Consider the following 15,764-nt stretch of genomic DNA (forward strand, 5'->3'; position numbering starts at 1 on the left):
AAAATACTTAACAGGGTGTGCAGCTTAATAAAGAGCTGCGCTGATCCACTCTGCATGGGCAATGCATATTTCAAAAATTATTTTTTTCATATTTCCGATTGTGCTGCTGGTTAAATCATCAGTGAGATGTTATTGCAGAGTTATGTATATTTCTTCCATTTTTTCATGTATATGATCATGATAAAATTACCAGTAAATTTTATGCTTTTTGTACTAAAAATTTTGCAACTAAAATGCTGAAAACCGTTTTCCGTCGGGGGGCTTCGCTCTCCTGAAACCCCTACCAGGGCTCTGCCCTGGACCTGTTGGGGGCCTTAAGCGGCCCCCAGACACCCTGCCGCGATTTGTGCCTACAGTTTATTTCATACCTAGCTACGCCCCTGAATTTAATTTATTATGTATTCCATTGAACTTATTGGAATCATGTTAGTTAAGGGAGAAGGAATGACAAGGAAATATTATAGAATTCAGGTTTATAAAAATACCTGTATTCTGGCTATATCTGGCTAAGATTGTTTTTTTAGCTTCGAAATTGTATTCTTGAATCATTTTATATATGTAACACTACTGGTGCTAATTGTTAGATATTTATAAAATATATATGTTACCGGACGTTTCTGTATCATTTCTATTTGGTGTGTAAAACCTTTTCTTTAAGGGCCCAGAACATGGCAGCTATATTCAAGTCTAGGTCTTGCTTTTGCTTGCTTTGAAAGGGATACTTTGTACTTCAAGGGCCGGCTGTCGTCATGTATGTGTTTCGAGGTAAACTTAAAGTGTGTCATGCTTGACTTGAAAATTTGTGATAATGTATAATAGTTTTTTTTATATTTGTTTAAGGTTGATTCATGGTATACCGCCATCTTGGATTGTACAATCGCAGTACAAAATTGGTCTAGTTATATGCTTAATTCTGCAAATTTGGAGACAGATTTGCAATTTATTGGTTAGACTGTTTATTGATATAAAGAAAACTAGGTGATATATTGTACAATACAAAATATTTAAACAAATATCAAATTTTGTGGTTTTAGAATCATTTTTTACAAATACGACATTTAAGGGGAGATAACTCTTTTAGAAAAAAATATATACTGGACTGATAGGGAAATTTTGAATTTTTACTTGTAGCAAGAAAACAGGTTCGGTGACACCATTTTTTCTTTTTATTTTGTTTAAAACATTTTATAAAACCTATCTTCTCACAATTTATTTCAAAATTCTATCTCATAGATTTTTTTTTACGCACACAAATGTGTTTTTTCATGAACAATCTAACCAAATTTAGGCAATTTTCAACGACTCATTGCTTGGAAAATAGCACGGTGACCCATACTTTTTATTATATTTTTGAAAAAAGCATACTAAAATCTTCATTTTGGCAAAGTATAAGAAAATTCTGTCTCAAAAAATATATACTTATGATCTACCTTAAATATGTTGCAAAGTAAAGATCTAGTATTACATCTTTCAATGTCTGACAGTTGTATTGCAGTTGCGATCATAATCACATGTGGAGCAAGATCTGATTACCCTTCCGGAGCACCTGAGATCACCCCAGTTTTTGGTGGGGTTCGTGTTGCTCAGTCTTTAGTTTTCTATGTCGTGTTTTGTGTACTATAATAATTGTTTGTCGATTGGTCTTTTTTCTTTTTTAGCCTTGGCGTTGTGATTTTATTTTTGAACTTATGAGTTTGAATGTCCCTTTGGTATCTTTCGCCTCTCTTTTGTAATGTCTAGTAATTATTTTTGTTATTTGGTTCATGTTTGCCTGTAATTACTGATTGGATTTATCAACAAATAAGCTCAAGTATTTCTCAAGACAAACATTGTGTAGTTGATGTTGAATATCAGGCGGATATGTAAAATAATAACATGCAAGAACCATTACATATCTGTGATTTTTTGGACCATACAAGTTCACATTCTGATTGTAACTCGTCCATTCCAGGTGTTAGGAACATGTTTGTTATGCTTTTCATTCTTCCCTTTCACTTTTCCATTTGATAATTTGCCTTTTTTCTGTTGACATAGACCATATCGCTATTTGGAAATCTGCGCCTCTTGAAATATTAACGTCATACAAATATCACCTTTTTTCATTGTGGCGTCAGATATTTTCTATTGTGATATCAAAATTTTACGGGAACCTTTGTGACGTCCAGTAATGGCGGACAAACAGCGATAAGGTGTATTATATAGTTTTGTGAAGAACAATAATTGTGTGAAGATTTCAATTACCATTGTCTCCAGTCTGAGCTGAATTAAGATGTCTTACATGTCTGCCATTTTATTACTAATTGAAAGATATCTATCCAATATGTCAAGCGCTAAATCGTCCCGAGTCTTAAAAAACTTCGAATAAATTAAACAGAAACTATAAGACCTATCATCAGTACCAAATGCATGAAAGATGACAGTTTCACGTGTCTTATGTTTAACTTTGGGAGCTTTTCAGTTCGAACGTTTCATATGAATAATAACATTATTATCAATTGAAAGTACCAGAAAACAAACAAGTCTTATAAAAACGTGGATAGTTGAACCTTCTCTTGCAGACAAACTTCATGAAAAAAACTACAAACAAACCAAACAAACAAACAAACAGAAGATGACGTAAATACATGATGCTGCGAAGAACCCATAGCTTTGTGAAAAGAAAGCTGAAACTGGTTTATTTGTAATGCCAGGGAATATAATCTCAAAATGTCATAACGTTTGTGCAAAGGTTACGTGCGTTCAACTTGGTTAACAAAAATATTTTTTTTATTTATAGATAAAAATCCTTCTAATACGTAAAATGATGATTCACATGACATACGCCGATATCTAATAACATGTATATATCACAGATTTTCTAAAAATCAATACCGGTCCCAAGTCTTTCAAAAGGTTCTCACGGCGTACAATTGAGACACCTCTATATTGGGACTGAAAATAGCGACAACTAACAAATTAACAATGATCGAACAAGTATGTACATGTAAGAAACAAGCATCAAACGTGATTCCCAATGTGTCAAATCAGATTTCATTCTTTCGTGATCGCACATTTAAAAAAAAAGTCTACTTTCGATGGTTGATTACTTAAGCACATGACATGTAAATTAAGTGTTAGTAAAATATGCCTGCATCGTAGAATATTCGAATATCATTGGTAACAGAAGGTAAGCAATTTATAACCAATATTTCTGATTATCTCTGCAAAATATATGATTACAAGCTAACCAAATTAAGGACCCCTATTTAACACGTATCAGGGTTAATAATTGATATCAAAATCAATAAAATAAATTAAACATATTTGATTCCAATTTTCTATTTAGATCGCTACGCGTATTTAATGTGTTCTTCCACTTTAATGTACATTTAACACTAAAACAATACGCTAAAAACCATTCAAACACCTTTTTAACTTTTGTGACGTTATCATTATGAAAATAGACCACAAAACTGGCAAGCATTATAAGCGACAATCACCAGATATATATTTAATTTGCTTTAATAGCTATCATTTACACTCTGAAACTACCACCTCCGAGGAAAGCCGCATGCTGATATGATATTGGAAATCAGAAAAATCCCAACAAAGTTTTTTTCCAATCTGATTGGCTAGATTTATGATAGACATTCGGTACAAATTCCATATTATATGTCATTGAATAATTTCTCGATATTGATTATCTCTATCAATTCCTGGGTTATAAATTGATCACGTGGAATTCACGGATATATTCTTGTATTTGTTAGTCGTTCCCCTCTTACGGTTTTCTTTTCACATTGACACATTGGAAATTCAAGAGACAGGACATTCTACAGGAAATTTATAAAATTAAGCCAATTTAAAGATGAAATTTGTGTCAATTTTAGCAGTATTTTCAGTCATTTTTGTGTCATGTTGTGCCTATTGGATTGGTGAGTACACTGGCATTTTGTAGTCCTTTATTTAATTTATCTTTATATCCGCGGGAAACATTTGAAATAAATAAAAAAAAAATTAAAACTTTGGTAGATTGTTTTTAACTGTATGATAATATGAAAGTGCTGTTCCGTTTATTTATGTTTATTTCCAAATTTTGCTTAGTTTTTGTGTCTTATGACACCAATTTCTCTCCTGTTTGAAATTATCTATAAAAGTTTTTATAGGATGTCTTTGTTATAGAACTTTTAAGTTTTTTTTCTAAATAGGTATTATTAACTTTGCCAAGTTAAAAAAAAAGTCAAGGTGTATTGTTTGGATGTGAAAAAAATCTGCCTATACTAATTTCGGAAATGTAAAGCCATATATTTCATATACTTGAACAATACTTCTTTATTTCAAATGCTAAAACATATTTCATATTTTTTCAGCAACGTGCAAACACATATATTTCATATTCTGTATTCCATATGCTATAAATTGTATGTTATATAACAGCTAGGAAAAATCAGTGCAATAAAATATGAATGTCTCGCGCTTTCATGACAGTGATTTAATTTATTGCAAAGTAGACCTGTCAAAGTTTTTGAACCATAAACATGCCAGGATTGTATACTATCGGGAATTATGTAGAATATGGCACTGAATAAATGTAATATAGCGGAAATTGAACAGAAGTTATATTAGTACATAATTGGTCCGTGTTTCCGTTCATCCGGGACATTACACCGAGTAGTTATTTTTCTCATCCGGGACATTAGAACAAAGCCTTTTATAAATCACGTATTTTTTTTATGCTTTAAAATTTATCAACCGCTTCTGGAAAATCTAGAAAATGTCACAAAGCCTAGCGTTAGGAGTTTGCATGAAAGGTATCCATTAAAATTTGCACAGAAAAGTATGGAGAATTAACCTTTAATAACATGTATACGAGAAAAGTACAAGAAAACTTGTTTCCTTTGAAAACAACAAGAAATACATGGATAAGGATATTAAGCTTTAAACATTTTCTAAGAATTGATAATAGAGATTTTAGGTATCATAGGTGCAGCCCAAACGTTTCCAGTTTATAGTTTCTAGTTTATAGTTTCCAGATAAGAACAGATAATTATGATCGACATGATTTCAAATTTGTACTTTATGTAAACGCGTCAAATGTTGATTGAACTGACAGAACAGTTTTAGATAAAAGGAAATTTGAGATATCAGGTGTATATTAAATGTAAATCTTTCAATTAGAACAATTATTTTACTTTGAGGAAACAGAAATTTTGAGATAACCAGAGTCAGCTGTATTATAATGCACAGCGTAATTAATGTTCTTGTTCAGGCAGTGGGTCTTTTTTAAAATAAAATTTTGACTATAAATTTATCTTCCTATTCTCAGTTATCATTGTGTTAATACTATTGCCTTTTCCAATCTTTAAACGAAAATGTACCTTTTCATTACTCGGAATGTAAGATGTCTGTCTTTTATTTTGAGGGCGTTTATCACACACCGCTATCTTAAAGTGGTTGATATATTCTCTTTCGGGTTTTATTACATACTTGTCAGCAATTTAAATACATATATATTCAAATTTTCTTAAGTCATTTCCTCCTTCGATTTTTGTATGTTGTACCAAATTTTCAGCAATTTGTGTATTATGTATTTCGTCATTATCTTCTTTATTGTTGTTATTATATGATTTAATTATCATACTTCGTTCTCGTTTCAATCTTTTCTCAATCTCGTTTGTGCGATTGGGAATTTGATTTTTATTTCTTTATTTTATGACGCTTTTTAAATTCAGCAATGCAATAGAAAAAGTGACAGACAACTTTAGTTCTCTGTTCCCAAACCAATTAGACTGATTGTGTCCAACTTCAGAAATATAAAACTAAATGCGACCAAAAAAATCCAATTCAATGATCGCTTTCATGTTTAATCGTTTTTCATTTATTAATCAACGCGTACGGACAAAACAAATCACTTTTAACACGCAGATAGGTTTTTATAAGCGACAGATTCCAACTATACTTAACTGGAGTAGACTGTTTCTCTTGTTATAAAGTGATTTGCAAACGGTTGCACATTACAATAAGAAAGAAAAATCACAAATCTTAATTGACGAATTCAAAGCAGATGTCAAAAGTTAACCGAAAAATCTAATGTTTAGAAAGGGTGATGAAATTCACACAAACAAATCGAAGATTTATACAAAAGACGAGATCGTACGAGGTGAAATTTAAACCCACAAATCTGCCAAACCAACATGAATGTTCATCTAATAAATGAATGTTTCTGACTATAAGTGATAATCATGATGTCATAGATGATTATAAATCTCCTCGTATTTGCTGAAATTGAGGTCACATTACCATCAATCTCATTTAATGTTGGAATTTTAACTATAGAATGTAGGCTGAGATTTATACAATTCGTTTACAAATACCATTGACAGTTTGATATCAGATTGCAGATTAACGGGACTAGTGTTGTTGTACTTTTTTCTATACTTTTTTTTAATTTTCTACCATTGAAATAAGAGGCGATAGATGACAGGGGGATTATAAGTCGAAAAGAAGCTGATGATGCCTTGACTAAATAAAATATGGAAACACGACGAAAAGACAAGCATGTCTCCAAAACATTACATAAAAAAACTAAAGTCTGAACAACAAGAACCCCACCGAAAACGAAAAACGACAAAAAGACGAGCATGTCTCCAAAACATTACATAAAAAACTAAAGCCTGAACAACAAGAACCCCACCGAAAACGAAAAACGACAAAAAGACGAGCATGTCTCCAAAACATTACATAAAAAACTAAAGCCTGAACAACACGAACCCCACCGAAAACGAAAAACGACAAAAAGACGAGCATGTCTCCAAAACATTACATAAAAAACTAAAGCCTGAACAACACGAACCCCACCGAAAACGAAAAACGACAAAAAGACAAGCATGTCTCCAAAACATTACATAAAAAAACTAAAGTCTGAACAACACGAACCCCACCGAAAACGAAAAACGACAAAAAGACGAGCATGTCTCCAAAACATTACATAAAAAAACTTAAGTCTGAACAACACGAACCCCACCGAAAACTAAAACGACAAAAAGACGAGCATGTCTCCAAAACATTACATAAAAAAAACTAAAGTCTGAACAACACGAACCCCACCGAAAACGAAAAACGACAAAAAGACGAGCATGTCTCCAAAACATTACATAAAAAAACTAAAGTCTGAACAACACGAACCCCACCGAAAACGAAAAACGACAAAAAGACGAGCATGTCTCCAAAACATTACATAAAAAAAAACTAAAGTCTGAACAACACGAACCCCACCGAAAACGAAAAACGACTAAAAAACAAGCATGTCTCCAAAACATTACATAAAAAAACTAAAGTCTGAACAACACGAACCCCACCGAAAACGGAAAACGACTAAAAGACAAGCATGTCTCCAAAACATTACATAAAAAAACTAAAGTCTGAACAACACGAACCCCACCGGAAACGAAAAACGACTAAAAGACAAGCATGTCTCCAAAACATTACATAAAAAAACTAAAGTCTGAACAACACGAACCCCACCGAAAACGAAAAACGACTAAAAGACAAACACCAGCAGTATATACGAAATACAACATAGAAAACTAAAGTCAGAGCAACACGAACCCAACCAAAAACCCAATATTAAGTCGCTGATAATGCCGAGAATAAGACATTTTTCAACTGCCTTTAGTATCTTTTTTTTTTGCGTACCATTCATGTTTTTATTTTCCTTTTTCTTTTCGATAGATATTTGGTATGAATAAAAGTTATATGTGCATTGTTACGCTGTTCGTAGGTTACAAATTTGAGCTCATCGCAAGTTATAATGTGATGTGGAGTTATCCTTTTTGCACAAGAATGGCCTGCTGAATCTGGATTGTACAAAATGTAGGTGATAAACAAAGAAACAACACCAACAGCATCTGTAGCTCATTTGGAAGTTTTTGACCTTTCAACCATATGCAGTTACTTGTAAATTCCTTCCATATGCAGTTACTTGTAAATTTCTTCCATATGCAGTTACTTGTAAATTCCTTCCATATGAAGTTACTTGTAAATTCCTTCCATATGGAGTTACTTGTAAATTCCGTCCATATGCAGTTACTTATAAATTCCTATTATACATGTACGTAGTTACTTGTAAATGCCTTCCATACGCAGTTACTTGTAAATTCCGTCTGTATTCAGTTACTTGTAAATTCCTTCCATATTCAGTTACTTGTAAATTCCGTCCGTATTCAGTTACTTGTTAATTCCTTCCATATGCAGTAACTTGTAAATGCCTACCATATGAAGTTGCTTAAAAATGCCTTCCATATGCAGTTATTTGTAAATTCCTTCCGTACGCAGTTACTTTTAAATTCTGTCCATATGCAGTTTCTTGTAATTTTTTTCTATATGCAGTTACTTGTAAATTCATTCCATATGCAGTTACCTGTAAATTCCTTTCATATGCTATTTCTTCAATTTAAAAGGGCTCGTTGGTTTTTTAACGCGTTACTCTAATTTGTAAGTCGAAATATTTTTTTTTTCTGATCTCATTAATTAAAGGATGCTGGGAGATAAAGAAACCATTTACAGTTTAACAAATGAATAACCACTACCTATTGCTATTGAAATCGCCCAGAACAAATTCGACGACACCAATGAATCTATACTGTGTAACCATCAAGTATATATATATATAATAGTTTGACAACAAATTGAAAAAAAAATAATACCTACAAAATACAGTGAGTCTCAAGGCTGAAAAGTAATATTTGCAATAATAAACATGACCAGTATTAAGCATTCCACTTTCAAACACATGTCTATGATCCATGGTTTTCTCCGGAAATCCTGGCTGCTTCCAACAATAAAAGCTGGTCGCCACTAAAGTGGCGTTAAGTACTAAAAGTCAATTAATACATCAATATAAAAATAAGGAGATGAGGTATGATTGCAAATGAGACAACTATCCACCAAAGTTCAAATGAAGTGGGTGTAAGCAATTATAGGCAACCGTACGGCCTTCAACAATGAGAAAAACCCATACCATATAGTCGGCTATAAAAGGCCCGAAAAAAATATATATATATAAAAATGCTTTGTTTTCAAGTACCCTTTTTATTATTGGTAAAGACAAACATCATAATGCAATATCATCAGTCCTCAATTTCAACTTGATGGTATTTCAAAGAGATCAGATAACAATATTGGAAATATTTATCATTCAAATTTTACTATATATAACTGATCGATTTAAGTTAAAATAGCGTATTCTTACAAATATACTGCATTTTACAGAACTATCGAAACACTATCTGTCCATTACAAGAACCCCCTCTCATAAAAGTCGATTTATTCAATTATTCATACACTTCTAAGATGTATCCTGATTCCGATGTTAGTATCAAATATCAAATGTTGTTGGTTTCATTTATATAAAACACACAATAGTATACAGCTGATTAATACAAGGAGTTATATTCGTAAAAGTCGATGGACTTGCGTTGCTAGGTTGCTATTTCGTATGATATCCAACCCACATCGACATTTATTGACACGAACAACCGCAATTTACACAATTATGAATCTTTATTCATTAGAATTAAAAACCGATTAATATCCTGTAGTTTTATTAAATAATTACTTAAATGGTATTCATAATTCTTCCGTTATTATTGTGATTTTTTTTAACAACATCCGTTTATTTTGAAGCATCGGATGAACTGCTTGCGTCATTTTTTTCTTTGAATTTTTCAAGCTTAAATTAGCGTCCGTTAAATGACTTGACTACTGAATTACTACTTAACACAAATACATCGAACCACAGCAGTGACATAGTTCAAATTTTCGAAAATAATGAAAAAAAATCAAATAAATGTTTAGACACACAATTTGAAATACTGTATAGAAATAACAGCACGATGTCATAAGAACCACTAGAAGAGGTAATACGTTCTATATATAGAGACGATCATAAAGTTCATCAAGAGTAAATATTCTAGCTTATATGTCATCGTTAGATATCAAATATAATTTGTGTTTTGTATACATGAATATTTAACTATATTTCTATGTCATCTGTCTGATATTCACGACTGACATTAGGGTAAAATGTAGGTTATATAAAGAAGTTATAAACTATCTTTTAATCCGACATGCACCAAGCTTATTTAAGAGTGACGATATAAAGGTTCACATTTTTCCTTCAATATTTCTGTCTTGAACAAGTGCTGCAAAAATATAATAACTTACTGGAACTGTTAGTATGAATAAAAGGAGATGAATGTATACCGTATATCCGTATACGGCCATCGAAATATAAAAAGGTGTCTTCTATATACTAGTACCATATATAGATATAAGAAGATGTGGTATGAGTGCCAATGAGACAACTCTCCATCCAAGTCACAATTTGTAACAGTAAACCATTATAGGTCGAAGTACGGCCTTCAACACGGAGCCTTGGCTCACACCGAACAGTAAACTATAAAGGGCCCCCCAAAATGACTAGTGTAAAACCATTCAAACAGGAAAATCAACGGTCTAATCTATATAAAAAACGAGAAACGAGAAACACTTATGAACCACATCAACAAACGACAACCACTGAACATCATAGTATGGCAAATTCAAAATCACCTTGAATCTATAAAAGATGTTGCAAATAGATTTAACAATAATTCTAAAGAGCTGTCCTTTTAAAGCAATTTTTTATTGGAAAAAGTATTGAAATATATAAGCAAAGACGACACGAGGTAACAACGAGGACTCTGATATTGGGCAGCAGGCGCATTACGATGTGACAAGGTTCAAATTGATTTTCTTTATTTAGCTGCCTCCTGTTTATAGGAAACCCTCAAAAACTCCGGACTAAAAAAAAAACAAATACAATACAAAACTAAAATTCAGACAAAAAAAAACTGTTCCTCAAAGTAATTTTCTCCCCTATGCAATATAATATCGACATGGAATTATCTATGGATAACAAACTTTAAGTTTGTCTAAGAGAGTGTAAAGTTAAAAGACTATAAACGATAAAAGATAGGTTCTTATGGTCTTTATAGACATCAGGTCATCCTTCATTTGTGATATACAAGTTAGTCTTTTTTTATTGAACTGGTGTAAATATAATAACATCTAAATAGTTGAATACAATGTCATTCACAAGAAATACGGGATAGAAAAGAATAAGTTAAACCAGATCTTTTTAAGATATGTTCATCAACGATTTTCAAAGGAGATCGAAGCACTTGATATCACAATCGTCTTAATTTTTTTTATTGCTGTTCGTGTTACTCAATGTTTTTCTTTGTAGTGTTATTGTTGACTGCTGTTTTTCCGTTCGATTTTTCTGGTGGTTATGGTGTTGTCTCAGGATATACTCAGGTCAGGTTTATGAATTCTTGTCAGATGGTCGGACTTCTTGGGTTTTTCCTACGATACAGGGTAAAATATTTTGCCCCATGTCACCCACTTTTCTTTTCATAAAAGACTTTAATAGCTCATAAAAAGGTCATTACCAAAATTTAAGCAGATTTATAGATTTTTTTTCTTACGATCTGAGACTCAAATAATGCCAATGCTAAATATAAGGTAAAAGTCCGAGTCAGCCTTTTCCTGCCATTTAAAAAAAAATCGAATATCGCAAAAAGGAGTTCCATAACCTATCAATATTTTTAGCTTATATTTTTCCTTTACTAATGCTCTTCTGACTTACAGTATCAATTTTAAATTCCAGATTTTTTTTAATTTCACCTAACTACATTCTTAATGTGAGTTGTGGGCTTTTCACTTATGTTCTTTTTCCGACAAATATTGAACATTTTCGTTATCAGAAACAAATAGTTTTGATTCACGCAATATAACGAAGTGGTAAATCTCGTAGGAGTTTATTGAATTTCAGTTTTAAAGTTAAAAATTGAAACGGAAATTAAAACTGAAATAGAAATTGTTCTCTAATTTGATTTGAAAGACAAATTTATATGATATATTGAAAATTGCCTGTCATTGCCAATACACATCGTCTGGATAGTCTGGGTTTTTTCCTGCTTGTATAGAACGACATATACAACTTTAAATAAAACATTGAAGTGCCCCCATCAATGAGTGAATATTGAAAGCGGTTAATGAGTCTTGATTTAATATAAATCTATTCAGCAATAACTGAAAGTAGATCTTTAATTACTCTATTTGACTTCACATGAGTGGGTATAAACTAGGAAAAACATTGGGGAAACATGAAATTACCAAGAAACCAATAAACCTACACTGTATTTGAAAATATAAAAACGACCACACAGTTAATAGATAATTTTATCCATGACGGGATATTTAGAATTTTTGTTCAACTCAAACATGTCTAAAACAATCAATATTTGCAAAGTTTGTTCTTATTCCTGCTGCGATTGATTGTCTGTTGTTTGCTTAATTCCAGATACGGAAAGGATAGACTTCAATTAGGAACGAATCAAACCCTTATCTTACATGATTGTGTAATTGTAAAAAATACATCAAGGTAAAAGTTACACTAATGTGCACTTCGTAAAAATTTATTTGTGGTGGTCTTTGTTAATTTCATTCATAATTAAATTTGTCTCGAATCTAGAAATTTAAGAGTTTGATTTATTTTGTTAAAGTCCATTGGTAAACAACGTTTTTCTACCATTTCTCGATTTATTTTAATGTATTGTTGCTGTCACATTACTCATGTGTTGTATACATCAAAACGATAAGATACATTCAGATTTATGAATTCTGAATCAGATATTGTAATACAAAGATTTGAATGACTCAGAGCTTTCAATAAAGCTTTGACTTATGATCATCATGACTGGTTGCTGCTTGCTTGCTTAAGGTGGAACCAAACACCTTGACTAAAATTAATTTGACTCGTTTCATTTTCATAAAATTTGACAAAAGATTTACTTTTGACCCTTTCACAAAAATATAAAAAAATAATAAAAAAAATGAACCACACACTTTATCGCTAAAATTTCATTGTATAAATCCGATATATAGCAGTTTGACAAACACTAATTTTGACCATTAAGAAGCTTAATATTTCCTTAACAATAGAACGTGATTAAAACGTTCCGCTGATTTTTACAGAGTTATCTCTCCCTGTAGTGTTTTGTACCACCTTAACGTTCATCGTTACAGATAGTTTGGAAATTATGAAACAGCAAACTAACGACAACATCTCAAGGTTAACATATGGTTTTCAACAATAGATAGATGTCTATTCCATATAATATGTCTGGTATAATCGCCCTGATTTAATTTCAGAATAATTTATCAACTACTGTTTGTTAACAGAAATAAGAGATATGGTCTAATTCCCCTAAATTTATTTCACACCAGATCCGTTTTCAAAAGTCATCTGTTCTTTTTTTTTTCCAAATGACTTTGAGTAAGTATTGCTAAAAAAAATAAGAAGGATATTCTTAAGGATGTTCGCTCATCTTGTTTTTTTTAATTTTTGTCAGATATTCGGAATCCTCTGGTTTTATCCATGTTTTTCCATTAAGAAATTTTGTCCACTAACCCTTACTTTTCTTTTCATAATTTTATTACATATAGTTTAAAAAGCCATATTTAAAAATCTTATAAAATCCTTGTTATTTTTTCAATGTTTTTAAAAGAAAAAAGGTGCCAATGTTAAATGCATGAAAAATCTAGAGAGAATCATTTCCCGCCAAATTTGCAATGGCTTATATCTCGAAAACAAGCACACGGACCCTTAATTTTTTTCTGCTTTTTTAGTTCCTTCATTTATATACTATCAATTTATGACAGTCCTTCAAAAAACTTGTTATTTTGAAACAGAGTAGCGAACATCCTTAAGTAAAGCTTTATGTTCTTTTAGACATAAATTATTGTATGTTGGTTAAGAAAGATCGTCCATGAAATGTTTTACAAAAACGTGCACCTCTGCAATATTATATCAGCATTGTCATCAACAACAAAAGTCATGTAGCACTCAATAAAAAATATATAATGTATATTTTCTTAATGAACTTAAATTTCTTATTGTGAGTTGTTAAGTCTCTTCTATATTCAAATTTCAGTCGATGCAAACACTTTCAGATTTTGTACTTGTATTAGAAATACATGCAATGAAATTTGGTCCCATATGTGTACCTTTTTCTTCGCGGGTTTTTAGACAAATGCATTTTGTATACACTTTTGAATGCAGCATTTTCCTATCGGTAGAATATTCTGAAATTTACCCCTGTGACGCCGCAATCGTTTTTCTTCTTTTTGGTTATTTCTTTCCTACTTTAGGTTAACCTCACCTGAAGTGTGTAATACCGAGTATTTAAAGAAACTATGTTCCATCGTACAACATCGTTTTTATGAACAACAATTTCATGCAAAATCCAATAAAAATACCACAAAATGACACTGTAATCACCTAATTTTCGCGACTTTCGCGATTTGAAAAACAAATCGTTAATATAAATAGTCGAGAATATGTAAAACTTGGATCTTTTCTTATTTCAAACTATGTAAAACTACATCAGGTCAATTTGAAAATCGCTAAATTATATCGCCGCGAAGTGGGCTAGAAAGGGTAAAAATGCGAAATAAAAATATTCGCAAAAATAACTTGGTTTACAGAATAGATAACGATGTCGCTGCAAACTGAAAAAAAAACAATAAGAAAACCACGAGGCCCATCGAGATCAATGTTATTTTATTTCGCAGGAAATACTGAATGAATTGAGCAAGTAATTTGAGTTGTCTGCATTCAACTTTCTACAAACAAACTTGCCATAAGAGAAAAAAATGAAATATTTCACATAAGATAAGATGTTTCTAGAACACATATGTCATAGCTGTAATAACATAAACGGTACCAATTTAAATGCACAAGATGCGCATTTTGACAATACGTGTTTCTTCAGTTATGCTAGAGGCCAACATATTTGAATATCCAAAATATATTACAAATGTTGAAGAGCGGATCAAACCAAAAAGGACCTAAAGTAAAGAAAGATCCGGACAAGAGATCAGAGCTTTGCATGAGGGAGATATATTTCTTAATTCAAAATTATTTCCAAAAATTTATAAGAGCAAATTTTAACCAAATAATATCCGTATTTTGTAAATGTAAAAATATAACAGTACAAGTCATGTAAACGTCATTATGCCTGCGCTTACCCGTGTCATTATCTGAAGTGTTCAGATGCATGTGAACAGTTGGCTTACTGGATAACGTAGGTTTTGTCCATATTGCTTTCCATAACAATGGCATATGTAGTATAACAAATTTATTAATAATTCTTAATCTCCAATAATGACCAGTTATTATATTGACCACATATTGGTTATGGCCTAAAGCGGAATCTATTTACTTAGTTAATTGTCACATGCAGATTTGTCCTTCAATTATCCTGGACTAACAAATCGATGTAAGGTATTTAGTTTTATAATCTGGACCAAATCTAAAGCTCTACGGATAAACAAAATTAATGTTGTGTAAAAGTTCAATTATATCATCATGATCAATATGCACTATTATTTATAATCGTTTTGTAGCTTCATAAAAGAAAGCGTAATGACGACCATTGCTATGATTGAGGGTGTGGATGGGGGTTTACAGAATAGGGAATAATTGGCAAAAAATATAGATAATGGAGAAAAATGGACCAAAAAGAAAAAAAGAAAACAGAAAAATGGACCAAAAAAAATTAAGAATAGAGAATAATGAGGTGCTAAAAGACAAAGAATAGAGAATAATGGGCAACAAGTGTATAGAATAGAGAAAAATGGGCTAAAAAAATTTAAGAACACAGAAATGAAGGACCCCA

This window comes from Mytilus californianus, unplaced genomic scaffold, assembly GCF_021869535.1.
Source record: "Mytilus californianus isolate M0D057914Y unplaced genomic scaffold, xbMytCali1.0.p SCAF_14, whole genome shotgun sequence".
Lineage (NCBI taxonomy): Eukaryota > Metazoa > Mollusca > Bivalvia > Mytilida > Mytilidae > Mytilus > Mytilus californianus.